The following is a 13,378-nucleotide window of genomic DNA, read 5'->3' on the forward strand; positions in this document are numbered from 1 at the left end:
CACACCTACCCCAGCAAGGCCACACCTACCCCAGCAAGGCCACACCTCCTGATAGTGCCACTCCTACTCAAACCTCCACAACAGCCTACAGAAAAGGGAAAATCTTCGCAGCTATTCATCTGGCGGGGGATTAATATAGAGAAAGTATATAACCAGAAGAACCAGCATTCCTTTCAACAATGAACAAATAAATAGAATAACAAGCTCTCAAGCAGAGTGTGTGTGGCTGGTGACTCAATCTCAGTCCTTGGAGGCTGAGGCAGGAAGATTACCATAAGCTTAAGGCTAGCCTGGGCTACAGAGTGAGACTGTGTCTCAAGACTCAAACAACAACAGCAAGATCACAAATCTCATGTACACACATACACAAACACACACACACACACACAAAGTCAGAAATCTCATAATATGTAACGGGGCCAGTGAGATGCCTCCGTGGATAACGGCACCTGCCGCCACGCCTCACAGCCTGAGGTTGCCCTGGGACCCACCCGGCGGGAGGGTGCTCAGGTTGCCCTCTGCCCTCCGCATGCATGCCAGGAGACGTGCACACCACATGTATACACAGACAGAGAAATGTAATTTGAATGTTTTAATATGTGAAAAATATTCGATATTTTCATATCAGAAAAGTGGAAATCAAATACCTGAGGCCCCATCTAGATCCATCTAGGTCAGAACGGCTGTTACCAGGCCTAGGAGTGGTGGCGGCTGGTCTGGGTTGCCAGCTTGACGACATCTGGAATTGACTAAAACCCCCAAATGAGTAACTTGTGCTTAATTTAGAGTATGCAGATCCACTTCTAACCCTGATCTTTGAGGCTGGAAGGCACACCCTTTATTTGGATCTTTGAGTGGGGAAGCCCACCTGAAATGTGGGCCCCCTCCTTCTGCTGGAAACCTATATACGGACAGGTGTCAGCAGTTTTTAAACGCTACTTAATCGGGGTTCCTTCTGCCTCTACCTCTCTTCTAACCCCCAACCCTAGGTAGAAGAGAAAGAAGGTTAGAGGGGAAAGGGGACACAGACCTCTTTAGCCTTAGTTCTGGCTGGTTAGGACAGTCCGGTTCTTTGGGACAATACCAGTCTCAGTCAGGATATCCAGCAAACAGCAGCAGCAGCAGCAGCAGCAGCAGCAAGTGGCCTTCTTCCTCCTCCAGCCTGCTCTCAAAGACCCCCTTTCTCTCTCTGGGCTCTCATTTCTACCCTTTCAGAGACCTCAGAATTCCACTGTCTACAGCTGGCAAAGGTCATGCAACACCCCGAGGCCCCAAGAGGCAGACCCATCCAGGGTCTGTGAGTATCACTTCAGCCTCTGTGAGCCCCTATGAGCCCTGCCTAGTTGATTCTGTGGCTTGTGTTCTCATGGTGTCCCTGGCCCCTCTGGCTCCTAGAATCCTTCCTCCCCAACTTCTGTGGGGTTCTACTGGTTTTGCAGAGTGTTTGGCTGTTCCCATCAGTTGCTAAATGATGTCTCTCTGAGCTAAGCACCAATCTGTGAGTACAGCAGAATGTCATTAAGAAGCATTTCGTTGACTCCTTTTCTTTTCTTGTTTTTTGCCAATTGCATTTGGTTCTACCTGGGTTTCTGGGCCGCCCAGCCCCTGGGTCCTGGCCATCCACTGTGTCAGGCTCAGGCTTCCTCCGTGGTGTGTTTCGCAGTTAGCTCAGCCATGGCTTGGCCGCTCCCTCCAGTTCTGAATCACCGTTACCCAGCACATCCTGCAGGTCATAGGGCAGGTTGAAGGTCTGGGGCTGCGTCATGTCCCAGGCTCCCTACCCAGAGACTTGCCTGGTTTCATGCTGGGTGTCCCCATGAGGGTGAGACCTCACGAGGGTCACTCTCACAGATCCCAGGGAGTCTCCGCTGCCCTAGGTTTCTCCATCCCCACCATGTCCCCCAGTCCTAGTCATCTCTCCCTGCACTCCCTCCCTCCCTCCCCTCAGTCCTGTTTCCATCCCTCACACCCCCGGTCTACCCTCAAAACCTGTTCTATTTCCCCTTCCCAGGGACAGTGTCTTCTCTAGAGCCTTCCTTGTTCTGTGGCCTCTCTGGACCTGTGGATTGTACCATGATTATCATTTACATAACAGCTAATTCCACTTATAAATGAGTATTACCATGTTTGTCTTTCTGGGTTCCCTCACTCGGGATGATTTTTCCCCCTAGTTCCATTCATTTGCATGCAAATTTCATAATGTCATTGTTTTTAATAGCTGAGTAATAACCCATTGTGTAAACGTACCACATTTCTTAATCCATTCTTTGACTAAGGGACATCTAGGTTGTTTCCAGATTCTGGCTATTGTGACTAAGACATCTATGAACATAGCTGCGTGTAGTAGGATAGAGCGTCCTTTGGGTAGTGGTGTCCAGTAGTGGCGTAGCTGGGTCTTGAGGTAGATACATTCCCAGTTTTCTGATAAACTGCATATTGACTTCCAAAGTGGCTGTCCAACTGTGTACTCTCACCAGCCATGGAGAAGTGTCCCCCTTGTTTCACATCCTCAACAGCGTGAGCTGTCACTCGTGTTCTTGATCTTGGCAATTCTGACAGGCGTAAGATGGACTCTGCGAGCCATTTGATTTGCATTGCTTTGATGGCTAAGGATGTTGAACGTTTCTTTAATTGTTTCTTGGCCACCTGAAATCCCTCTGTTGAGAATTCTCTATCTATACCTGTACCCCATTTTAATTGGGTTATTTGGCTTGTTAATGTCTAGTTTCTTGAGCTCTTTATATTTTGGATATTATCCCTCTATCAGCTGTGGAGTTGGTGAAAATCTTTTCTCTTTCTGTAGCTGTCAGTTTGTCCTTCCCCTTTCAGAAGCTTCTCAGGTTCATGAGGTCCCAGTTATTAATCGTTGCTTTTAAAGCCTGAGCTGCTGAGTTGATTTAGAAGTTGTCTCTTGTGCCAATGTGTTTGACGCTTTCTTCACTTTCTCTCTACCAGGTTCAGTGTATCCACGTTTATGTTGCGGTCTTTGATCCACTTGGACTTGAGTTTTGTGCAGGGTGATAAGTATGGATCTATTTGCCTTCTTCTACATGCAGACATCCAGTTAGTCAGCACCATTTGTTGAAGATGCAAAGAAGTCCACTGTGTAATTTTGGCTTCTTTGTCAAAAATCAGGTATTTGTAGATGTGTGCATTTATCGGCAGGGGTGTGTGTGTGTGTGTGTGTGTGTGTGTGTGTGTGTGTGTGTGAGTTCAATGCCATTGATCAACGTATCTGTTCTGATGCCAGTACCGTGTGGTTTTTATTACTGTGGGTCGCTAATACAGCTTTAGATCAGGAACGGTGCCTCCTGGGGGTCTTTGATGCACAGGGTTGTTTTAGCCGCGCTGGGGTGGTGGTGGTAGTGTTACCACACGAAGCAAGCACTGTGGCCCTCTCGTCAATGCCCACCGCTAGTGCTGTCTGGGGGTACTTCCCTCAGCAGTCACCCCAGTGAGTGTGTTCAGGGATTTTCCCACGCTGCTAAGGGGACTGAACTCTGAGAGAACAACCCCTACATCTGTCTTCGCTGCTGAGCCGGTGGGTGCCTTCTAACCCAGAAACAGAGGGTGTTTTGTCAGGCTTTCCCGGGAGTCAGATAAGCATGATGCAGACACACACTCTCGAAACGACCATCCTGTAGGGCTGGGGAACAGTGCCTCTTTCATTCTGGCTCTTTAAGTTGGAGTTCACAGGTCTGGGTGTTTGCGGATGGATGTGTTACTGCTTCATGAGAGTAGGCGTTCTGGGTGAGTGAGGGCTTGCTTCCCTTGGTGAGGCAGCTCTCTTGGGCAGAAGACAAAGGCTGTGCTGGGTACTTTTATGTCGACTTGTCACAGCTAAAGTCACCTGAGAAGATGGTGGGGCCTCAGTTAAGAAAAATGCCTCAGAGGGATTAGGGCATGGTGAGCTCTCACCTTCTGCAGCCATTTCTCCCCATCTCCAGAGCCCTGTCCTCCCCTCAGGCCGGCTGAGCAGCTCTCCCCAAGGGCCATCTCCGCAGTCCTCATAGTGGTCTCCGCGGGTTCCGTGGCTACAAGGTCTTCACCCCAGCACACTGCCAGAAAGGCTGCGCTTCCTCCGAGGAATGCTTGGCTGCCCGTCTGCGCACAAACACGCGGAGGAGGAGTGAGTCTGGGAGTCACAGCATGCTGCCACACGGATTCCTGCAGCTGAGTCCATCATCACAGTGTCCCTTCTGGATGGTCCAGACGTTAGTGTGGGCTTGCTGAGAGAAAGACAAAGGAAGCCAGGTGTGGCGCACGCCTTTAATCCCACCACTCAAGGAGGCAGAGACAAGCGGCTAACTCTGAGTTCAAAGCCAGCCTGGTCTAGAAAGTGAGTCCAGGACAGCCAGGGCTACACAGAGAAACCCTTTCTGAAAAAAAGAAAGAAAAGAGCCAAAGGACAAGAGCTGTTTGATCAAATTATGTGTCACCTGGACTTGATAGAAATGACTATTTAGGGCTGAGATTCATGAATTCAGCCCAAGGAGCACATTGGCTGGATGGTACAAAAAAAAAAAAAAAAAGTAAAAACTGGTTCACCCGATTGACTTCATCTTCCAGTTGAGTTTTTATTCCTCGGACCTGAATAATCCTCGTGAGGAGCTAACCAGGTGTTTATTTGTTCTTCAGCTAAGCAAGATATTCTCGGTGGCAATTAGAGTGTCCCTGCGATACAGTGCTCAGCTGGCAGCTTCTACCGTGCCAGCTGAACTTGGCAACTATGATCTTGCTGAGCACAGTCCTGAACTTGTTCAGGTTTGTGCCAATTCAGACTGAAGAGACGGAACTGGCTGTTGTTAAGACATGCAAGGAATACAGAGGCTTGTGCTGGTGTCTGAAGGAAGCCAAATGGCTAGAAATGTGTGGTGCTGATATGCATGTGGCCAAGGCTAGACATGGGAATGACTATAGCTTGGTACTAACTCCAATAGCACTCCTTGTTTTGAATAGAAAGACCAAAATTGGTGGCTTATTTTTCTGCCCCGGATAACCAAATTGGATTTTAAGAATAATAAATGAACTCTAGTGGTCATGGATGATGGTGAGCAGGACAGAGAGCAAGAGAATGCCTTTGTGGTTAGACTGGATCATCAGAAAGCCCACGAACACGTATGGAGACGTGTGGAGCACCACGCCCTCTTCTGCCTCTGAGGACCTGTCTGAAAGTTCTCATTGATGAGGATTAGTTCAACCAAAATCATGAAATAGATACAGTGGGGAACAGTATCAGACCATGAAAACTATTTAAGCAAGAAGTTCAACATCCTTTGAAAGAAGGCCGGGCAGGCGACACCCCCAACGGACCCTCCGAATGAGAGCAAGCACAACAAAACCTGAGGTCTTGGTGTTCATAATTCTTCAACCAGAATTGTGACTCCCAACAGGCTTGGGTGTCAGGTCTCCTGTGTCTGTGGTTCCTTCCTCATCCTCTGTCTGTGCTGGTGGAGATGGAGAATCTTCCACAGAACTCTGCAACACACCGCCATGACAGGAAATGGCTCTCTGCTACCAGTGGCCACTGTCAACATGGTGGAAAGCAGAGGAACACGAGGGCCTTGCCCCCAGCCCAGATGCCCCTAGAAACTGCACAGGTATGTGAGCACAGTGTGAAGAAACTACACGGGTTTGTGAGCACAGTGTGAAGAATGCAGGAGTCCATCATGATGCCCATGTTTCTGGCCATGCAGCCATGACCAAGACACGAATTGTTACACATTTTAGGCCATGGACCTCTGTCATCCAGGTCAGGGATGTATTTTGTGGGGTTTATAGAGGACTGATTCCATTAGGAGAATTGAAGGGAGCTTATTTCATACTGGGTTACTACTTACTTCTTCTGTGGAAGGGAAAAGGACAAGAAGCTGAAAGCCATCACTGGCGATGGCAGACGTTGCTGTGTTGAAAGCGTACCATTGTGCATACCACTGTGGCCTTGGGAAGCGTCTTCATCATTTCAGCACTTAACGCAGCACTCAGAACGTCTCTCAGGAGGTTTGTGTTTATGATAAACATCACTTGTCAGTTGTTATCCTACCATATATCATTTGAGTGGACAGAATTTAAAGACTAAGACGCAAAAAGCACACCCAAAAGGAACATGCTCGGTCCTGGTGTATCAGCCTTTTGTGGTGCTATAGGAATACTGTTCTCGCATACTACTGTCTAAAGTAACCAATCCATGCCCTAATTTCACCTAAGTACCTGTCGTTTTAATAAGAAATTACTGTATTTATTTTTTAACAAACATATTTTGTTACCTCAGGTGGCAGAAACAGTACGATTCATGTAGAGAGATAAGTCTGAATTATTCCTTTGGATGGTTAACTGATAGTTATGAGAATGGTTACATCACTAGCAGGTAGTTATGCTAAACACAAGATGGCAAGCTTCCTCAGCTCGTTACTCTTCCTTCTCATTGAAAATCATCGACAGGTCACCCAGGTTTCTAACACCCTCATCACCTGGCCTTATACAACTTTTAAAATAAAATTTAAAAAGAAAACACCTCCATAAGATTGCTCTACAGGCAAGCTCATATGGCATTTTCTTAATTAGTGATTAATTCAGGAGCACCCAGCTGATTGTGGGTGGGGCCATCCCTGAGCAGGTGGTCCTGGGTCCTATAAGAAAGCAGGTGAGCAAGCCACGAGGGCAAGCCAGTCAGCAGCACCCCCCGTGGCCTCTGCAGCAGCTCCTGCTGCAGCGTCCTGCCCTGTTTGAGTTCCAGTTGTGACCTCTTCGATGATGACAGTGACGTAGAAGTGTAAGCCAAATAAACCCTTTGCTTTGGCCGTGGTGTTTCCTCACAGCAGTAGCATCCCTACCTAGGACAGAGACTTCGGATGTTTAGAGATGTTTATTCCTCAGGAAAGCCGCCTGGCGCCCAGTCTGCCCCAGGACAGAGTGGCTGACTCTTGGACTGCTTTGTCAGGAGTCAGGGTACTCATTAGACACCATATGGGTATGAAAAAATAGAAGAAACAAAGAAACCAAAGTAACATGCCCAAGAGAGCAGGAATTCCTGGAGGGAATTCACCAGCAATGTCCCAGACAATCCAATCAGTGTCCCACAAAAGCTGTGGCCACAGGGTGCATCTTTGGGGACCTTGACTCAGGCACAGCTGGATTCTTAACTTTGTCCCAGAACACTCAGATTCTGACTTCAATGAAGAAAATAATTCTAAACAAAACAATGTGAAGAATATTTGGAGTTTATTATAAAGAGATGTTACTAAACATTTCAACACAAGGTACTTAGGAGAAAGAAAAAAAATCCTAGCCATGGCTTTCCAAAACTAATACAGAAAATCCACTGTTTATCTTATTGTTTGAAACAGGGACTTGCTATATAGACCAAGCTGGGATCAGACTCACAGAGATCTGCCTCAAGGTGCTAGAAAGGTGTGGCTCCCGGGTCTGGCTAATACACAGAATTCTGGTGACTCTGAAGTCACCGTCTCCAAAGGGTGACGCTGTGCCTGGTGGGGAACAAGTCGAGATCAGATTCGGACAGTCAGCACATCCTACTGTAAACAAAGCTGTTCTTGTTCTTACCTGGGGGGTTCCCAAGACCACGTGGGAAAGGAGGGAGGCCTCCCCTGAGGCATTGGATACACGGGCCTACTTTTAACATAAACATTCCTGCTGTCCACAACCTTCAGGAACCTCACAAATGTGAATGGTGCTGACACTTTCTTGTAAGCTGGTGAGAGGCTCCAACCAGACTCCAAACGAGGGGGTTCCATCCTCTCCCCATTATCACCTCTGTTCTCTACCCTGCCTCAGCACCACTAACAGTTCCAGTCTGGAGGACATTAACTTCCTGTTCTAGGCTTTACTTGTACTTATGTAGCACAGCAGAAACAAATCCCTTCAGCATGTAAAGGATCCAGCCCTGACCGTCATCACTGCACAGAAAGCCTTCGCTATTAACTCACCATCTGTTTTTAAAGAAGGACTTTGACTCTTTGGCCAGAGGACAACAGATGGACCCTGTAAGATGTCTTAGGATTCTGGCCCTGTGTCCACAAAGACATCCTTTCTCTGCAGTGTGAGTGCATCTCACATATAACAAAACATGTATTTCAAGGCAAATGGTCAGACAAGAGCTTCAAATAGCAAGGCTTGTCAAGTCTTTCCTCGGTCACCACACATTTCATATAAAAGAGAGCAACTGCTGGTCCCTTGGCTTTAACTTTGTAAGCTTTTGAACAATACAGCCAGTATTCAGATGGTCACAGACACACATGGTGTCTGAGGTACAAAAGACAGGTGCAAATGCTTGCATACAAACAGCTCATTGTAACACGTCTACAATTTTCTGGTGGAGGGCTCACCAGCAACCTCTAGCCTGGCTGTTCCTGCTGCCTTTTCAGGGGTGATCACAAACTTGCATCACTGTTTTCCTGCTTCACTTAGCTGGATCCTGGGCAGATAGAGGGAGACGTGTCCTCGTTCTAGCCCCAATAAGGACTCATTGGCTCCAGGTCCTGTGGGTATAATGTCCTTGTCTAACAGATAGATATGATTACATAAAGATAGGTAAGTCTTCAAAAACCTCAGAGACCTACAAAATATGGCATTTTAAAATGTCTTTATTATTTTAAAAATTCTTGACAATGAGACAGGTCATTTCCTGGCAGCACCCTGCCTACCTCAAAGATGATAATGAGCATCGAAGAACCTCCATGTGGAGATGGCTTCAAAGGTGGCAAACGAGCCATCCGGGCAAAAAGAAAATGCCCTCGTTTCACAACAGACAGAATTCTGCCAAAAAAGGGCAAGCTTAACTGCAGAACAAGTCAACTGCCAAACTCTGCCAAGACAGGGTAAACAAGTCCTAAATAGTTCCTGCTTCACATATATGTCTGTCAAATATACTGAGCCAGAGGCTGAAGATAATGCTCCAACGTTATAGAGAGTTTTGGTTGATTGTTCAGGCAGCAAACTCTCTGTCAACTTTTTTTACTTTTGGAAGCTGCTAACATGCACTTCTTATTTACTCCAGTAACTAATTTTATTCCTTCTCAAGTTACTGGTGGGGTTGAAGACCAAATAATTATAGTTCCACAATTAAGCTTAAGTTGTTTAGAATGTAAGAAAATGTTTTCATGTAGGTAATATCAATAAGGATAAAAGTTTTAAGTTAGGTATAGAACTCTAAATTTGTTGAGAGAGGATAGATAATCAGATACTTTCTCCCAAATTGCCAAATACATATGGATTGGACATTGCACATGTAAATCTTACCTAATAGTTTTCATAACTGTTTTATAATTATTATTGTATTAAAAGAAAAGGAACCTTTTATTGAACTTAAAAGGGAAATGTTGGTATAATGTTCTTGTGGAATGTATACAATTTACCCTTGTTCATTCAAACACTGATTTCTCTACCCCACTATCTGGTTTCAATTCGGACATTGCATTGTAATGTTTATTCTAAGCATCACTTGTCTCAAGTTTGTGTAAACATGCCACCATTTGTTCTCTGTATTGTCAATAAAACAATCAGCCAATGCTGTGCAATGGAGAGAATAGGGTGGGACATCCTGGTCCGGAGGGGAGGAGAAAGAAGTGAGTGGGAGGAGAGGAGAGAGAGATTGGCAGGAGAGGACTTGGAACCATGAGGAGAGATGAACCAGACCTAAGATATGAGTAAAAGCAAGTATAATGTGGGAAAATCTGAATGGGAGGAAACTATGTGGGCTTGGAAGTTTAGGATGGAGTAATCATTGCCTAGCATTGTACTCTAGGTTAATTAAGTAAATCCTAGTCTCTCTGTGGTGATTTGGGTATACAGCTGTTTTAGGAATAACCACTGTTTAACTAAAAGATAAATCAGTAATGAATATTAATAACCAACAAGGTCAGATTGCCTTTAGGTGATCTCCATAAAACTCAAACACCAGGACCTCAGACTCATCGCTCTCATTCTTCAAAGACCAAATGATTCTGATAATATTGAGGTCCAGGTCCGGGGAGCTAGGGATTGTGCAGGCTGTGATGATGTCATCAAGCAGGAGTACCACCTGTGTCACCCCTGCCGTTTCCACTTCCAGTCCACCTATGACAATGAAAGCACTCAGTTACAGGAGGCTCTTGGTACCCAGTCACTGTGAAGTAATGAACATTGCTTGTTTTTTTTACCTTGAATAGTTCAGAAAAGCTCTGAGCTTGTTAATCTAGACAGATGCCCAGACCTATCCCTTCTTTACAAGATTGTTTTGGTTGTTAGGGGTCCATGGGCATTTTAGAATCAGATAATTAATTTTTTAACTAAAAGATTATATTTATTGAGTATGTGCATTAGTATGTGTATGTGTGTCCATGTGCAGCATTTATCTAGGTCAGACGACACTTGTGGAAGTAAGATCTCTCCTCAAACTACGTGGCCTACAGGGAGCAATCTCAGGTCTGCTGTGGAAATGGACATGTTTTTTTTGGTCCCACATGTGAGATGTGGGACTGATTCAGATGATCCACAGCAGCAGACTGTTGGCTTCATGCGGGCTCTGAATCATGCTAAGAATGACGAAGGTAATTAATTGCAAGATTAAGCTTTACTTAGCCTCCTATACATGTTTTAAAAGTTAAGCAGAAAGTGAGTAATAGAAACAAGCAAAGTTTGTCTAGTTAGATCTACTTAAGATAGGCAAGTCCTCCTTGCCACATCATTATTCTCTTCTTTTTTTTAATTTAATTTAATTTAATTTTATTTTATTTTATTTTATTTTATTTTACTGTGCTGAGAATTGAACCTGGGACCTTGAAGATGGGAGGTAAATACTTTACTACTGAGCTACATTCCTAGCTTTTTGGGAGCCTTTATTATTTTAAATATTTTCTTTAATAAGACCCATACTAATTTAAAATATGAGACTTGTTGCTTTCTTAGTCTAAAAGAAGATACAATAGTAAAGTGAGCGTTCATTGGGACTAAGAAGTTTTATGGGTGTTGCTTTGTACCACGTGGTCATCTTAAGACGGTGAGGTCACATGGCAGGTGGCAATCCACATGGCCGACTTGGTTGCTATTTAAAAACACTTGTGTTTCTATTGATACACGCTACGTTGCCCAGGCAGTTCAACTGGCCTGCCCTCAGTGGCCTTTCAGGGTCTGACAATGTCCTGAGTCACTACCCCCAGGACTCAGGGAGGATGGAATGAAGACCAAGCCCTTAAGTGAGTCATAACCACACCAATGGTGGGGTGGAGAGTGGGGAGTCGGGTGTCAGTGGCTGAGAGGAGACTTGGAGCCTGGTACCAGAAGTCAGGAGGTAAGGGAGAAAATGGAGTTCCAGCAGTAGGGTCTCATCCATGGGAAAGGACTGAGGAGGCAGCCGAAACTGTGGTCTCTGCTGTTAAACTGATAAATCTTTACTAGTCTGGTCTTTATACCATCTGAGAAGGATAAATTTTACCTGAGTAAGCAGGCAGTGCAGGCCAGGCAGCTTTCAAGTCTATGAAAAACGACAGAGGCTTACCAGCCGCCTGACAGTTCCCCAAGACTCCCCTGTGTCCATGGGGCATCCATCTTTGGCCACCAGTCCAAGATCGGAATGGCTTTTCTGTGAAGTAGGAACGTGGAGGGGCTTTCTTAGCAAAGTAAGGCAGTCAACTTCCCAGCGTCCCAAAGGGCTGGCTACAGTAGCCCAGTGGCCTGCTTTGCCACATTCAAAGGTTCTTCTGTGTGCATCATCTTCTTTGGAGAAGATTAGGGGTGCTGTCAGGAGCTGGCAATGCCTATCACCAAAAGCTTTTTTTTTTTTTTTTTTAGGTCTGAACCCCCAATCTCGAGACTTGGAGCCTGGTGTTTTACCAACTGAGCCACTTAAGGCTTTCTGACGAAGAGCTTTTTAAATAAACATTACAAGCAAAGTCTGTCTATTTGGATCTACTTCAGATAGACATGTGGTCCTCACGCACTTCAGAGATCTGTAGACTATGGATAATTTCTTAGGGGGTACACCTTGGCATGGGCCCGCCATGGTACCCCCTCATATCATTATATAACATAACATTGGTGCTGTGACCTAGGGTTGGGGGGACACACTCGGATCTCTTCTGCCAATAAACCCACCAGCAACAAATCTGCTTTCCGGCTCACCTATCGCTCACCCCCGCATCCCCACCCCGTCCTGTAATGGAAGTTTTGGCTCTTTGTAAACTCAGTTATGTGATGTAAATATGTTTTTGTTTTGATCCCAAGTGTGGGAGTTTAGTTGGGCTGTAGTTTGTCCACATCTGTTAATTGTCTCATGAGTAGTGTGGCTTTTGCCAGCTAGTAACGGCCTTCCATGTCTGGCACAGAGAGGGCCTTGTCTAGGACTCCCGAGAGCATTAAAACGAGACCGAAAGGAGGTTCGGTGTTTGGTGTTGGTGTGTGGCGTGTAGCAGTTTGGAAAGACCAGAGATGACGGTGTGGATTGCAGCAGACAGACGTAGAGAAATGCTTCTGAGTGCAGCGGCATGGAGGAGACCGCAGGCTGAGGCCTCGGTTGATGGAGATTGTAATTATGAGAGAGAAAACGCCCAGAACATCTGGAAGAATCTGGAGTACAGAAAGAAGTAGAGTGAAGGTGGCCAGAAGACCGGACCTGGCCAGGAGAGAAGCAGCGGCAGAGCAGGGGGAGGGAGGTGGGCGTGGGCGAGAGCTAACACACATGGACAGCATGAGACAGGAGGATAAAAAGGGAGCATATCCAGAATAGCAGGGTGACATGGAGAATGAGTAAGTTGGGGGAGGGAGCCTGTGAGCTGGGGCAGTTTAGGGTGGCGGAGGAGGTGAGAAGAGCTAACATGGCAGCTCCCCTCCCCTCATCTTTCCTGGACCCCTCCTAAGCCTGAGCGCGCCTGCTGAATCCCTACTTCCTGTCCTCTAACTCCGCCTCCCCCACTTGGCAGGAAGTCCAGCCCTGTTCTCTTTGCTGCTCAGTGACTGGCTGTAAGCTACTTCATTGACATAGTAGGGGACCATTGGGGAGCAGAGTTAAGACATTAAGCTAGGAGATCCTCAGAACAAAGTTTGTAACTAGATATTGGGGGGAGGGGGGGTCTAGAAATCAGCATTTGAATTATACAATGACCTTATGCCTGTAGTCTACATAGCGAGTTTCAGGACAGCTGTGTAGAAAGACTATCTCAAAAAGTAAGGGAGGGAGGGAAAGAGACAGAAAGGAGAGGGAAAAACACAAAGGCAGACAGACCGACAGACAGACAGACGGAGAAAGCAGCAACCTTCAGCAAATTTATGTCAGAGGTAGCTTGGGGTGGGTGGCTAAGCAGTAGAGCGTTTGCCCTGGATTCCATCCCAGAACTAGTACAGGGGCAGAGTGCTGGTCCAAACGTAATAGAAAACGAGTTCAGAC

The 13,378-nt window shown here is 46.1% G+C and overlaps 1 pseudogene; it reads left to right on the forward strand.

Moving 5' to 3' along the window:
* The first annotated feature begins 4,415 nt into the window (after nt 1–4,415).
* LOC129681507 (band 4.1-like protein 5) lies at nt 4,416–8,390 on the forward strand (annotated as a pseudogene).
* The last annotated feature ends 4,988 nt before the right edge of the window (nt 8,391–13,378 follow it).

The sequence above is a fragment of the Psammomys obesus genome, unplaced genomic scaffold (assembly GCF_907164565.1).
Source record: "Psammomys obesus unplaced genomic scaffold, mPsaObe1.curated_primary_1811, whole genome shotgun sequence".
NCBI lineage: Eukaryota > Metazoa > Chordata > Mammalia > Rodentia > Muridae > Psammomys > Psammomys obesus.